Source organism: Castor canadensis, chromosome 1 (assembly GCF_047511655.1).
Source record: "Castor canadensis chromosome 1, mCasCan1.hap1v2, whole genome shotgun sequence".
Taxonomy (NCBI): Eukaryota; Metazoa; Chordata; class Mammalia; order Rodentia; family Castoridae; genus Castor; species Castor canadensis.
In genome coordinates, this window is record NC_133386.1 from 10,798,516 (window position 1) to 10,814,241 (window position 15,726).

At 42.1% G+C, this 15,726-nt stretch overlaps 1 long non-coding RNA gene across 1 annotated transcript in view; it reads left to right on the forward strand.

Moving 5' to 3' along the window:
• LOC141420661 (uncharacterized) overlaps nt 1–2,283 on the forward strand; it is a 140,961-nt gene extending 138,678 nt beyond the window's left edge. Inside the window, exon 5 of the long non-coding RNA XR_012445176.1 lies at nt 1,949–2,283. This is a non-coding gene — a long non-coding RNA (uncharacterized lncRNA). The remainder of the gene's footprint in view (nt 1–1,948) is intronic.
• Nucleotides 2,284–15,726: the final 13,443 nt, after the last annotated feature.

Here is a 15,726-nt window from a genome sequence, read left to right on the forward strand (position 1 = left end):
TGAATGTTTAAAGAGTAACTGTTATGTACTAGGGACTGGTTGCTGATGACAGAATTGAATTAGCATGACTGCCTTCAACAGGAAGTGACAAAAGCCCTTGCAGAGATAAAGGATGTGTAGAGTGGTGTCACAAAAGAGGGGGTGATGACCTCTGCTTTGGGGGCAGGTGAGTGACATTGAAGCATTCTCAGAAGAGATAGTAGACTAGGGGTGAATCAGAGATCTCAGGCTGCTAATGGCCTGGGTGGGAGTCTGGTGCAGAGTGGTGGGAAGTCTGTAGCCATGTGCAGTCTTTTGATTGGAGCCTGGGTAGGAGAGGACTGGCTGGAGATGTGGAGCTACATCATCCAGGGCCTCACAGGCGTGTGATGATGCAAAGGTTGGGCTCAGGGAGGGGGAAGGGTGTAATCTAGGCAATGGTGAATGAAATGAGGGTGGTGTCATAACATATCTTTATGTTACAATGATATCTCTGGTAGGTGTGTTGAGGAAAGATTCATAAAAGGTAGGTTTACAGTTGAGGACTTGGTCAGGAGCTTCTGACCAAACCACAGTAGGTGAAGGGGAGACAGACAGGAGGGAGATTAAAGGGGCGGGGCATTCATTACACAGGGGTGAGTTGAGTGAAGGGGGGTGAGGGAGAGGAAAGGTCTATGGGTGCATGCCAGATTTGGGAGGACAGTGCCATGTTTATCAGGAGAGAGAAATCAAGAAAAGGAGTAGTTCTTGGGTGCAGAGCAGTTCACTCAGCTTGGACCCTGCTGAGGTCCAGGAGGGTTGTTCTACCTGAGTGAGGAAGTCCTACAGGCAGTGTTAGCAATTTGTAATTCATGGTAACATAAGGATGAATAAAACACGAGTTCTGCAAAGAATTCCGAACCCAGTGGAGGAGTGTGCGTTGTCTACATCGTAGAACCACACAAACCAAAGCTGACTGCTGTAGTAGACGGCCATCCCAAGAAGCCTTTGCCTTTCTGCCTGAGCAACAATTTCTCCTACTTTCTGAAGTCTAGGTTCCAGCCCTGACCAAACTTTGCACATATTGGATTCCATCATCCCATTAAAAAAGCACTGATGGCTTTTGGTTGCCTCTGGGGTAAGTCCCAGGCTCCTCAGTGCTGCACTTCCACACTCACCTTCCACACTCACCGACAGAGCCAGTCCAGTGCACTCCACACTGTCATTTTGCACTTGGGCTTTTTGATCCTGCAGCTTTACCGTGTTTTCTTGGTTTGGACAGACATCCCTAGCTGCCAGCTTTACATTCAGCTTCCACACCAGAAAACAAGTGGTGAGGTGGACAGAGGCTGAGGGGTAGGCAGGGGTTGGAAGACCTGGGTTCAAGTGTTTGTGCTCTGCTTTTCATATTACATGATCTATAATCAAACACCATTTTGTTTTTTAGATTCAGCTGCTTCCTTTGTTAAATAGAACTAAAAATGTTCCCACAGTTTTCCTTGGGTGATGGAGAGGTTCAGAGTGACAACTAGACATCCAGTAACTTGTAAATGAGTGCATTATAAATGTGTTCTATGGGGACATTTCTCTTTAGGCATTCAAATGTCTGTTTCTAAATAAAAAGACAAAACATCCAAAAGCTTGCAATTGCAAAGCTTTTTCTCGTAAGGCATTTTTGATGAACATATATTGCAAATAGAGAGTGTTTTTCCTGTGTCAATTCAATCGATTGCTTAGTACCTGGTGCCCTGGGAGGTGTTGATAATTATAATTATTTTCTCCTTTTGGAGATTATGTGTATTTCTGTATCACAACTGACGAGGCTACAAATTATGTGCTCTTGTTTCAGGGAAATTCAACTTTATCTCAAATTCCACAACTGACTTTTGATTAGGTTTTCCTGCACAGAGGATCATAGATAATTCCTTGTACTTTTGCAGGGTAGTGCTCAAATATTTATGATCTGTCGCTCTCCTCTCCACGCTAATAGGATGGCACTTGGAAGATTCCCGCGCGCACACGGGCTGCTGGAGTGACAGTGACGAGAAGTCCCTTTGGCAATGGCATTAAACTTTTTATCTGCTTGTCCACGCACCTGCAAAAGTGAACGGACCCTCTTCTGTGGTGAGAGAATAGAAAGGAAGCTACTGTGCAGATGTGCATTTGAGTTGATGCCATCTGAAACCCAAGTCCTCCTTGGCCCGTGACAGATGTCAAGAACGTTCCTTATTCCTTGGATTTGCCCAGAGCCTCTGAAATGATTCTTTTTTCTCTTATTTTTTTTCTTCACTAGCAAATAAACAAGCTGCATATGCCTTTTCTTAATTGTTGTTGGTACTGGAGTTTTGAACGCAGGGCCTCACACTTGCTGGGCAAGTGTTCCACCACTTCAACAATGAACAGCACCTCAGTCCTTTTCGGTTTAGTTATTTTTCAGATAGGGTTTTTTTTTTTTTTTTTTTTTTGGTGGTACTGGGGTTTGAACTCAGGGCCTTCTCCTTGAGCCACTCTGCCAACCCAATTTTTTTATGATAGGGTGTTTTGAGATAGGGTCTCACATACTGTTTCCCTGGGCTGGCTTCGAACTGCGATCCTTGTGATCTCCACCTCCTGAGTAGCTAGGATTACAGGCGTAAACCACCAGTGCCTGGCTTACATAGGGTTTAGTGCTTTTTGCCCAGGATACCCTGAACTGCAATCCTCTTATTTACACCTCCTGCATAGCTGAAATTACAGGTGTGTGCCACCATGTTCAGTTTGTTCTTGACATAGGGTCTTGCTAACTTGTTTGCCTGGAATGGCTTTGCACTGTTATCCTTCTGTCTTTGCTTCCCAAGTAACTGTGATTACAGAATGAGACACCATGCTGGCTTGTTTTGTCAAGATGAGGCCTCACTAACTTTTTCCCTGGGCTGGCCTTGAACTACTGTCCCTTGCAGTTTCTGCCTCCCAACCTAGTTTCTAAAAGTCACACTTTCATCCGTTATGTCTACCTCCTAAGCTGCTAGTTTTTAGCTTTAAACATCGCTTTACAACATTAACATCAATTATATGATAATGTCATAGAGGCATTTATTGAACATTCTGTGTACTAGGCTCTGTGCAAAGTGCTTTGCTTATATAATCTCATTTATTCTTCCCAACATATGTTAATAGGAATGATGACATTAATAGATAGGGAATACAATATTCCCAATTTCCTGACTAGAACAAGGAAGTCTGGACAAGTTCAATAATTTGCCTGAGGACACACAGCTCTTTAGTGGTGGGCACCATCTAACACACAGAGCTTTCTGATTTTAAAGCCAGAGCACCTAACCACTGAGCAACATTGCTTTCTCCTTTGCTTCTTGGTTACATTTTTCTTTGCAGAGCTACAACTGTTCTTCAAAAAATTATGCATAAGAAACAACTCATGGTTCTCTGTTCTCATATCTTTCTGTCTGCTTCATTCAATTCTAGCCCATATCTACTTGGACACAGTCCCCACGTGGAGGGTGTCAGAAGGACTACCAGGGCTTCTGGAGCAGCATCCTCTGCTCTTGGGGTGACCAGGTCTAATGTGTGCAGGCTGGTGGCTCTGGCCACGCCCAGCTGTGCGAAGCCTCCTCCGTTTGCCACACGATGTGTGCACACACATTGCTCTCTATGTGTGAGACTAAAATGGTCCAGTGCCTGCTAAGATCCACAGCAAGCCTCTCTCCATGAAGACTTGCAGGACTGTGGTTTGCAGTTCTCATATGTGACATCCTCTCCTACTGTGTCCCACTCTTCATGAGTTGTTGTCCATGTCCACTGGTCTTTCTCCAGTCATCGTTTTGACTTTCACTAGAATAAAACTTCCTGAGGGCAGTGAAGGCACTTGGGAATTGCTTGTTGGTGGACAAGCATCGTCCTGGGTGACTGGGTTTCTAAGTCAAAGAGACATGGAAGGGCACAGTAATTATCTGGACAATTTAGCAGGAAAATAGTAGCAGGCTGGATTTTCCAGGCAGTGTGTGCCTGCTTCCCACATCTAAGATTAGACTATTGGAATTGTGTCACACACCTGGTCCCATGGTCTAGGATTCTCACTCACCCATGCAGCCTGTCAGCCAGCTAGGAGAGGACTCGTGTTTATGCAGAGAGTTTATCCAAAGCCTGGCCTCTGGTCACTGGGGAATATCCACAGTGTGGTCAGCATGGTGACAGTGATGCTTCAGTTCTCTTTGATCCCTCTGTTGGAGAACCAGGTAGCCATTTACAAATGTCCCTGCCATATGTTCACAACACGGTCACGTAGGGAGTGGGCGGAGTGCCACGAGTACAACTACAGCAACACACTGGGCCTGGATCAAAGGCTATCTTTATGGAACCTTCTTTGTCTAATTACAGGACCAAAGCCCATCCCACTGATAGCTGCAAAGGACACCAGACCGCAGAAGCATCTCTTTCTCCCAAAGACGTGTTATTTTGTGCTAGAGACTTCCTAGATGCAAGAGCACAAAGGCACAGCCCAGCATCTGGGCTCTTCCATCAGAGCTGAACGCTGGGGGGTAGAAGAGGAAGGAAAGAAGTGGGAGATGACTTACTTCAATTTCTAAGTAACACACAAAATGGACCTCTCTGCTTGTAGCAGTCACGGTCCCTGCAGACACCTCCCTATGTGCGCAGCTATGCCCTTGAGTGTTTCCTTCTGGATTCCTCAGATCAGTGTGTAGGAGTTGGTATAAACCAAACAGTTCTTCAGAGCACTTAATACATCCAGAAGAGGCATATAGGGAGTCCTTATAAATATATAATAGCCATCTCTGAATAACACTTAGACATTTTAACTGCCTGAAAGGGATGTTATTTTGAGGGTCTCCAATTGTAACATCATGAAAGGAGCTACCCGGATGGTGTAGAAATGGAAGAGGATAACACATTTAACGTGGCTTTTTTAGGACCTCTCTTTCATCAACTATTGATTTGATTGCAAAAGCCTTTAGTTAGTGCAGGAATTCCACTGGTAATAATTAAATTTTCAAGAGATACGCTGGCAGGAGAAATGAGGAGTGTGGGGAGGGGAGAGGCTGCCTGTGCGGTGGGCTTTACGAATGTTAATGACTCTGTTAGAGTTACATAAAATTAACAGAAATTAGATCTATGGTTATTGAAGAGCCTCCTTTATATTGAGAGGAGCCATTTAAGTGTAACGATTGAGGATTATGGTTCAGTGGAGTCTTTTTAACTGTTCATTTGCCTGCCTAACTGACCGCTGGGTGGGAAGGATAAATCCACCATGGTGTGAAATCACTCCATTCCCTCTAAGTTGGGTTCCTTTACCCAGATTTCTTTCTAACATCACAGCACGGGTCAGTTTGGGGTTTTATTTTTCACTAAGTGAGGTTTAATGAAACTAGCAGTTCTTATAAAATGTATAGTGAGTACCTGTTTCTCTCTATTTATCTTGACTTCTGTCTAAAAGACCTCCCCCCACCATACCTGTGCAATGGAATGGAGGTGTAGTTTTGGCGTGCCCTTTCTACCCAGGGCCAACAGTCGCTGTCCAAACTTAGTAACCATGATCTGAACACTGTTGTCTCTCAGTAGAGGTGGGTGAGCTTTCCAATGGAGGATAGCAACATTTAAGACAGTGGGGTATACAAAACTGCAGCCCAGGAATTTTTCTTCTTCCTGTAGAAATATTTGCATGCTAATGTGCTTCTGATGGTGAGACTTCACTTTTTACTGCTTATTTCAGCATTGGTTGCTGGGTATGTTAGCTCAGGTTTCATGGGAAAAGAGATTCTTCATGAGTAATGGGGTGAGAAGTGAGGAGAAGAATGCAATCTGACTACTGCTGATGAAGTCTTGACAAGGAAGAGTTAAGCCCCAGTCTATTGTCTGAGGCACACTTCTCTTAGGAAACTGGGCATATAGATTAATTCACTAGGGGCCGACTGTTTGATTTCTCTCCCTGCTGCTTGTCACAGGGATGAAATAGTAGCTGTGTTTATAGCAGAAGGTTGGATTATATTCTCATGTAGGAATTAAACCCCATAGGATAAATTATGCGTAGGCAAGCAAACTAAGCCAAAACATAAAGAGAAGGTAGTGGAATTATCTCAAGACAAATGCCATTGGGTTCAGTGTAAAAATGGTGTTTTGGGTGCCCTGTGGTTCTTACCAGAGAAATGTATGTGGAATATTTTGTAGCCATGGAGCTTTGGGCACCCCTTTCTATTGTTCTTTCTCATACAACCTTGGAAAACTTGACTAGAGAGAATGGACCCATTCATAGTGCACTAAGGAGTCACCATTACCGGACAGGTGTGATGCTTTATTGGGATTTGAGTCCATTTGACATATGCCACTCATTAGCCCATGGCTTCATGTGTACTTACTCAGGGTAAATAATTGAGGGAGTATTGGGAAACTTAGGTTTCTTACATAAATATTAAAGGGTCTTCTTTGACTATTTGCTGTACCAGTAAGCCCACCATATTGGGTATGAGAAAGCCAGTGTCAAACTGATGCTTGTAGGCAATGATGACGTGTGCCTAAGGCTGTGTGAAGAAAAGGGACAAGAAGAGGAACAGAAGATAAGTCTCAGGTGTTATCTATGTTCAATACCCCTTCTCTGGTAGCTCTGCTGTTTAAGTTGAAGAGCTCCCAAGGGAGTCAGGAGTGAGCAGCGTGCATTGTCAGAGGCAAAAGGAAACCTTGCCGAGGTAGGGGTTCAGAGCCTGGTTTCTGGGTCCCCAGGCAGCTTTAAGCCATATGGCTTTATAGCTTGAAGGTACATGCAAGACCATTGCTGGGGTGGGATTATTACCTGCTTGCAGCAATGAGTGTTACCGCTGTTCTTATTTTAAAATCATAAATGGTTTTCCTTTGAAATTGTTTAACTGCTAAGACAAAAGTACTAATCAGATAAGCTTTGTGACAAATGAGGAAGAACATTGTTTTGCAAAAGACTAGAATATGGGTATATAAATATATCTCCATATATAAATATCCATGCCTATCTATATATCATGTCTATCTATAATTCAAATATATATATATGTGTATATATATATATATCTATATATCTATCTCAAGTTAGTTCTGCTAAAATGCTCATTTTGAAACTGCAAATTGCTTCCAGGGTGATCCATACATCAGGAAACAGTTTGAACACAATGTGAATTCTGTGTTGGCTAACATGCAGTTTCGTCAGTGAGAAATACTAGGTGAATCCAGAAAACTGCACCAGTCTCGTAGGAACACAAGACACATACTCCTCAAGTAGCTGCCAGCTGCCTCAGCTTACCAGGTGTGAGACGATGTACAGCCGTGGGCATCCATGCACCTGGGAATGCTGCAACAACCGCCATTACCCTTAGACAACCTCCCTCCACCACGTCACAGGAAGTCAAGAGCAGCAGTAGCCCTCAACGCAGAGAAACTAAAGCAGATACCTTAAAGCAACTGAGGCCAATAGGAGAAGGGGACCAGGAACTAGAGAAAAGGTTAGATCAAAAAGAATTAACCTAGAAGGTAACACCCACGCACAGGAAATCAATGTGAGTCAATGCCCTGTATAGCTATCCTTATCTCAACCAGCAAAACCCCTTGTTCCTTCCTATTATTGCTTATACTCTCTCTACAACAAAATTAGAGATAAGGGCAAAATAGTTTCTGCCGAGTAGCGAGCGGGTAGGGGGAGAGGGAGGGGGCGGAGTGGGTGGTAGGGAGGGGGTGGGGGCAGGGGGGAGAAATGACCCAAGCATTGTATGCACATATGAATAATAAAACAATAAATTAATTAATTAAAAAAAACAGCAATATTAGCACACCCATGTCCACAAGCAAACTTCCAGCCTTTTCCAGATAAAATGCCATACTTCAGCCTGTATAACTTTTCAACTATTTAACATATGTCCTGCTGTTTTTCTAAGGTTCCTATTTAAAAAATTTTTTTTAACATGTGACAGAGAAAGTTTTTGAGTGCTGTACCCTCTAAGCCCAATTTCTCTGCAAGTCCCCTGGTTTTTAACTGTGCGCTTTGCATAGTACAGCGAGGAGCCTGTATGTTGTGCTGTAGCAAAACTGACTGTTACAATCATTCCCAATACTTCTCTCTCCTTCGAAAAATCTGCAGGGGGAGAAATGACCCAAGCCTTGTATGCACGTATGAATAATAAAAGAAAAATCTGTTTTTTGAGCTCATTAGAATCTCTTGTTTTTAACTAGCTTAACAGAAAACAATATTCACCATCATTTGTGTGTTTAGCTTTGTAAAATCATAGATCTCTTCATGTTGCATAATCTTGATAAATGTTTGTTGAAATGAGTTGAATTGGTTTATTCACTGGTTAAATAATAGAACCTGTAATTAGAGATGTGAAGATTCCTGTCTCAGGCATCTATTCAACCTCACCACTCTCCTGCCCATGAATTTTCCAGACCTTATTTGTCGAAGTAAAATTCAATGAAGGTGGTTATATTTTTAAGGATCAGGTTTAAAAATGATACATTGAGAGCAGGGTTATAAGGAACAAGCTTGAGGATCAATTCACTTTCTCCTTGATTTGTAAATGTTATTAGTCACAACTTAATTTAGGAGTGGGCTATCAGAAACTCTTAGCATGGCTCTTCCCAATCGCCTTCTTACTTTGGAGTCAGTTGCATTTGAGGTCTGACCACAGCTCTAGCATTGCAGGTCAGGTGGACACAAGTAGTTTAAGGAATTAAGTGCTGAACTCTGTCATAGGTGGCTCATTAGAAGATGCCATTCTCGATAGGCTTTTAATTCTCTCATAACTCCCCCTTTTCAGAGAATGGAAAAGATACTGTATAAATATAAAAATTCCTGATTAATGGCAAGCATAAATTTCCAATCCCTCTGCAGGAAGAGAGATGCTTTTTTTTTTATAAAAGATATTTCCACTGGTGGTATTCTGAAATGTAATTTGATGGCTTTCTTCTTCATCTGAGTTTGAACCAAGTAGAGCTTAGTGCCTTGTAGGAATATATCAGAATATGACAGTGAGCAGAAGAGTTTCTTAGAATAGTTGCCTTAAAACTTTCCATTTATGATCCAGCCATGGTGGCTTACTCCTGTTACCCCAGCTACTTAGGAGTTTGAGGTAGGAGGATCACAGTGTGAGGCTGGCCAGGGAAAATGTTTGTGACCCTATCTGAGCAAAAGGAAAAACTAAAGCAAAAAGTGCTAGAGTTGTGGATCAAGTGATAGAGTGAGAGGTTCTGAGTTCAAACCCCAGTACCACCAAAAAAAAAAAAGAAAGAAAGAAAATCCCTTTCATTTACTGCTGGTGGGTTTTGGAACATTAAAAAGTGTTTGTTTAGATTTTAAACTTAAAAAGTTAGATCAAAACTTTAAAAATATCTTTTTAAAGTAAAAATAAATAAAATCTTTGTTCTTGGCAATTTTTTTCTTCTGATATTTTTCTGTCATAGTTTTTCCTGCTTTTCTTATTTGCTGTTGCAATATTTTTTGTATAGTTTCTATGATGATCCTTTTTTGTTATTGCTCACACCTATTGCTAGAGGTTTCTGTAGCAGACTGACCAGAATTATAGATGTTAGAAATTCTTATTCAATAGGATAGTATGTAAAAGAAAGTTATTTTACTGCTTATTTCTCAGCAGAATTGGTAATTGCAAATCTGTTTAGTCTGACTTCTTCCCCATAGCTCAGTGACAGATGGCTTCCTACAAAAATGGCTGGTTTGTACCATTCTTTGTTCCAACTCAGCAGTTCTGCATATGACTGAACAAAGCTGGAAGAGGATGCCAGGAAGGGGAGTTGATTTGAGGAGACACTCAGAAACATCTGTAAGACTACCACAATTTGAACTAATTATCTTCAAATTCTAAATATAGTTCTCCAGACTAATATAATTAGTACTTTCTACTCCTCCCAACATGAAGATCTCATTAGAATAGTGACACCATGGGAGGGAAATGGACTGACAGTTCCTGAAATTTCTTTTCCTTCCCTGTCATCTGACCTGTGGAAAAGAAGCTGTTTAGGCAGTAAAGTGGACAGAGGCCAGAAGAAGAGTACAGATAAAGAGAGACTCAGGGAGAGCGTAAACAAAATCCTATTGTCTTAGTACATGAAGAATGAGATGGCTTGTATTTTAGTCAGGAAATATGAGCAAGAATTAATATGAGAACACTGGAAACTGATGAACCCAGGAATTAAAACACAGTAGTCCATTTTAATTACTCTGGCTTTGCCTTAGTTAGGCTAATCCTATCACTCCCTATTCTTTAGTTCTTAATTTATGTACTCTGGTTTCTACTGTTGGATGCTTCCCTTTTGAAAACAGAATGTTTCACTAGCTTTTCCCTTTAGTTCATGTAATAAACAGATAATAAAGTAGTTTAAGACATTTCAAAACTGGATTCCTAAATATCCACTGTTAAACAAACCCCACATATATTTAAAAATGTTGTCAGTACTGATCTCAAATGTTAGGCAAAGATCACAGTGGGCAATGCATGTTCAGAAAGCCAAAATAAATGTCTGCAGGCAGGCTTGTTATCTGGCCCTGAGTTTTCTGGGCTCTCTTCTCTCCCTTAGACTGGGAGAGCAAAAACCCAGCAGATAAAATCATTTTGCAATACAGAAGCAATCACGCCAACGTCAGGCCAGATAATAGCCCTGTTTAAGTCTGCAGGTGGGATATTTTATTGAAGGTAAACTCCCAGAGCCCGTGCAGGCAGGTAACCAGCTAACAGTTGGAAAAGGTAGGCAAATAGATGAAGTCAAATCAAAGTCTGAACAAAAGACCCTCATTGTTGTGGCCTTGTAAGTGGGCGATATTTCCCTTATTCCTTTGCTTTCCACACAGAGCAACATTCAGTTGCTCTTTTTCCAGCGATCATTCCTGGCCATGACTTTGGTCTCTGCTAGTGGTTTCTAATCCTGGCTGTATGTTAGAGTCACCTGGGAGCTTTATAAAAGTACTGACAGCTGAATTGTCACAGCCAGCTATTCTGATTTATTTGGCCCAGGGTGGAGCCCAGGGTTTGGTAACTTTTAAAGTGTCGTGGGTAGTGGCAGTCTGAAGTCAGTGTTGGGCCTATGAATTTCCTTGCAACATAGCAGTTCTTGGGTCATGATGAATGATGTTAGAATCACTTGCTGAGCTTTGAAAATTTCCAGTGTCCAGTGCATACCTCTGTCCAATTAATTCAGAACCTCTGGATTTTGGAGCCAAGAATCATTATTTAAAAAAAAACTCTATAGATGAGTTTGCAGTCAAGGCTAAGAACCACTGGTATAGAATGAGGAGGGTCTATGCAGGAGAACCGTCCAGATTTGGTGATACCACAAGGAGATATGCTGACCATGTGCTGACAGTGAAGACTCCAAGAAGACTGGCACTATCCTAGAGTGACAAAAATCCCCATCATCCAACCAATGGCAAAGAATGGAATTGACTTCCCTAGTCTGCATGTTGTGGAGTTGGGATTTTTACAAAGTTAAGAGGGCACTTGACATTCACAGGGAGAATGAGAGATGGGGACTGTGAGAGTGGGTATCAGGAGAGGGAGCCCAGGCAGTTGGGATTTCCCTGGAGTGATCACATCAGTGGAGGGAGAGATGCCATTGGAGGCTCTGGTCTGGAGATTTCTCGTGGTGATCATTTGCCTCTTTTCTGCCCTAACTTTTCCCCCCTTGCCAGGACAGCGCTGGTTACCTAAACATCCCAGGTGATCCTTGCTATGACTCTTCCCAAACACACAAGTACCTAAATCAGAGCAATGGTGAGGTTGTAAACTACCCTGCATATGACTCTTCTACACAGGAGTTCTCAAACCTGTGTGCATTGTATATGAGTTCCTGGTGACTTTACATGACCTACAGGGTCCTAGACACCCATCTCAAGATGGGTGACTCAGTAGATCTGAGTAGCAGGCAAGTGTGCAGCTTCTAGTAGGCATTCCTAGTAGTCCCCATGGTCTCAGTTCCCAGACCTCACACACACAGAAAAATGGTTGTACTTCTTGTGGGTCCTGGCCTTTGGAAAAAGTGGTCGATTGTCCAAGTGAAGACCTGTTGTTCTTCCCTTGTATCTCCTTCCCATTAAAGCTTTAGTATTCAGCTGTTTGCACAGGAATCAGGGTTCACATCCATATTTTTTGTTCATATCTATGACCTTTGCAGCTGTCATGCAGTCATCTATGTTTGACATGTATATTATTGGACTAGCCTCCAGACCCACAATTCCTCATTAGAGCCTCTCCCCTAAAATGTGCTTGGAAAAACTGTGCAAAGATCTCAATAACATTCTTATAAGGCACAAAGAGCACAGACACAATGTAGATTTCTCTTCCATATGGGTTTCCTGGCTAGAGTCAGCAAATGATTTGTAGACAACCCTTCCCTGTCCTGGGTGGACGTTCCTACCCTGGCCCCATTTTTCACTCATTGGCCTCTTATATGTAGGCCTCCAAGGAATTTTTTAAAAATTTTTTATTTTATTCATATGTGCATACAATGTTTGGGTCATTTCTCCCCCCCTCCCTCCGCCCCCTCCCTTACTACCCCCCCCCCCCCGCTCCCCTCTTCCCCCTCTTCCCCCTCGCTATCCAGCAGAAACTATTCTGCCCTTATCTCTAATTTTGTTGTAGAGAGAGTATAAGCAATAATAGGAAGGACCAAGGGTTTTTGCTGGTTGAGATAAGGATAGCTATACAGGGCATTGACTCACATTGATTTCCTGTGCGTGGGTGTTACCTTCTACGTTAGTTCTTCTTGATCTAACCTTTTCTCTAGTTCCTGGTTCCCTTCTCCTATTGGCCTCAGTTGCTTTAAAGTATCTGCTTTAGTCTCTCTGCATTGAGGGCAACAAATGCTATCTAGTTTTTTGGGTGTCTTACCTATCCTCACACCTCCCTTGTGTGATCTCGCTTTACCATGTGATCAAAGTCCAATCCCCTCTCCAAAGAATTTAGATTGTGGCCTGGCACCATCTTTGGTACCTGCTCTTAGCCCCTTCAGACCAAGCTTAAAGTGTCCTCTATAGATGCCATATGTGTCTCATGGAGACAGAATGCTGCTTTCTTTATCATCCTAGTCCATGGGCCCAGGGGAATGAGCAAAGTCAGGAAGTGGTGAGACAGTGTCCACACCGCATATTCTATGTGGAGGTGTGGTTGGGTTTGCCTTAGCATGAATGGGATCTGAGGTAGTTGAGTGAAACTTCTCCAAAATGGTGATGATAATTTTTACAGTTGCGTATACTCATACAACATACTGAACCCACCAATTTGGTGGTGGCTTCTGTTCACATTGTAGCATAGTAATTTTAAGTTCATGTTTCATCTTTTCAACAGCCAGCATGTAGGAAGTATCTCTAATTTGCTCATGAGCAAATGGAAACGCAAAGGGGAAAAGTAGCTAAGGTCACATGGCCATACATGGTAGAATCATGATTTAAATCTGTTTCTACTTAACCATAAAGCCTGTACTCTCTCTTCCCCTACACTACTCCACTTCTCTGGAAACCTCCCTAAACATATTGGCATGGTGGAAACTAAGGTAGAGGCATCTGTATCCTCATCTTGCGACTGCCACTAACAAGATGCAAGACATGGGTAAATCCTTCAACCACTGTTACAAGGACTCTGAGTATAAAAGCCTCATTTTCCTTTACTGTGAGACTTGCTACTTTTTATTTCCTTTCATTTTGAGTTTAATGCATGCTTGTATTGGGAGAAAGGATTCTGTACCCAAAACACCATTTGGAAACTACAGTACTGATAATTCCTAAGGTGGTCTCCCATTTCCCACCACCATAATTCAAGGATTCTTGAGCTGAGAATTGGTTTGGAGGCTCCCAATAGAGAATACAGAGGCCCTCTTCAGGATTCTGGAAGGCATCCCTTCTCTTCTCACCTATAACTTCTTATGACCAGCATCAACAGTGGGAGAGGAAACTTCTTGTATACTTCTGCTTGGGTGAAGTGATGTGCTTGGGTAACATGTCTACAGAAATAGACATGTCAAGGGGAGAAAGGACTCAGAGCAAGACAATAATTCCCAATCTGCTGGTATTCCCTTTATTTGAGGGCATAGGCAGAGATGTAAGAGATAGAATTCAGGAGTATAATATATCTAATTTATCCATAGTTTCCCCCCCACATCCTTGCTGCTTATTGTGCAGACTTTAGATCAACTTCATGAATGTTGCCAGAAAGCTTGTTAGAAATGCAGAATCTTGGGCTTATACTAGGTCTACTGAATCCAAATGTTCTTATTAAAAATATTCCCATGACATTTGTATACACATTAAAGTCTGAGAATTCCTGCTTTTGAATAATATTGAAAAACATTGGCAAATATGATCACAAGGATGTGATAGAGGGGGGAGTGGCAATTTGTCTTAGATACTAGATTGTCCCAAAAACTCAAATAATGAATATGAAACTTGGCACTAGAAAGACAGGTCATTCCATACAGTGTGATTCCTCCTTCCTTTCTCTACTTCCCATTTTCCATAGTCCTATTAGTAGGCAGATACTTTCTGGAATACCCAAGTCGGTTGTTGTGATATAGAACTCTGTTAAGCAGAGAAACTTGGGACTCGTTGGATAGAGAAAAAGGGAGTCACCCTTGCTGTGAGTCACTTCTCAGTGTCTGAGCAATAAACCCAGGTAGAAAAGGTTTCTATTAGTTTGAAATAGCTAACCTGGGGCTTCTGGGATGAACTTTCATGAAGATATATGATCCATAGTGCTTGGAGCTAAGTAGGGCTGGGGATAGCAGGAACAGACTAGTCTATGGTGAAGATTAGTCAAGAACATTTTCTTTTCTTAAGTAAGAGTAAGTCATATTAGTTGCTATAACAAACACCTTTACATCCTAAGGCATAACCTAATGTCAGTATATTTCTTGTTCATGTCATAGCCTCAATGTGGATTAGGTGGCTATACCAAGTATCAAATCAGAGACCTACAGTGCTTTCTTTGTGTGGCTGTTATCTTATGGCTTCAGGTTGCCCTGGCCTCTTTCAGAACTGAATAGAGGATTGTGTGGGAAGCTTTGATAAGCCAGGTATAAATTATCATGCATCACTTCTACCCATGTCCCTTTATGTGGAATTTGGTGACATGGCCCTACCCAATTGTAAGAGTGTCTGGGAAATACAGTTGAGAAGAAATATATTTGGTGGCCATCTAGAAGAATCTGTCATTGAATAAGAAGAGGAATCAGTACAGAATTACTTATCTGGGAAATGACAAAAAGTCCCTCACACCCATTTCTGTTCATTCAGGTGAAACTCATTTTTCTGAGACAAAAATGTATTTTTACTCATGTACTCTGTATAAGTATGAGGAATGCACGCTTTACAATGTCCTACAATTGATGGGTAAAGACTGAACGTGAGGAAGTTTATCTGAGGACCAATGGGAGAAGTTGTAGACCCAGTAACAATTCTATATGCCCACTCCCCAGTATACCCTTCTAAAATCAAGGGAACCATACCAGATTGGAACTTCTAAAGGAGATCATGGATGTAAATGGTAAAAGGAATGAAGCAAGGAAGGGAGAAAGGGATGGGGAAAGACTGCTTCAACAATCTTGCTAGCACAATTTGCTTCCAGGAAGAATCCCTGTGTTGAATCAGACTGGCTTCATCTTTGTTGCCTTATTTTGCTTTGATTGCCAAGGGTGCTTTTGTCATGTGCCTGCAATATCCCTTCCTCTGACCGTTCCCAGTCTAGTCTGCTTGCTCTTATAAGAGGCATGGAATGGAATTTCTGCATCAGCTCTGTCTTG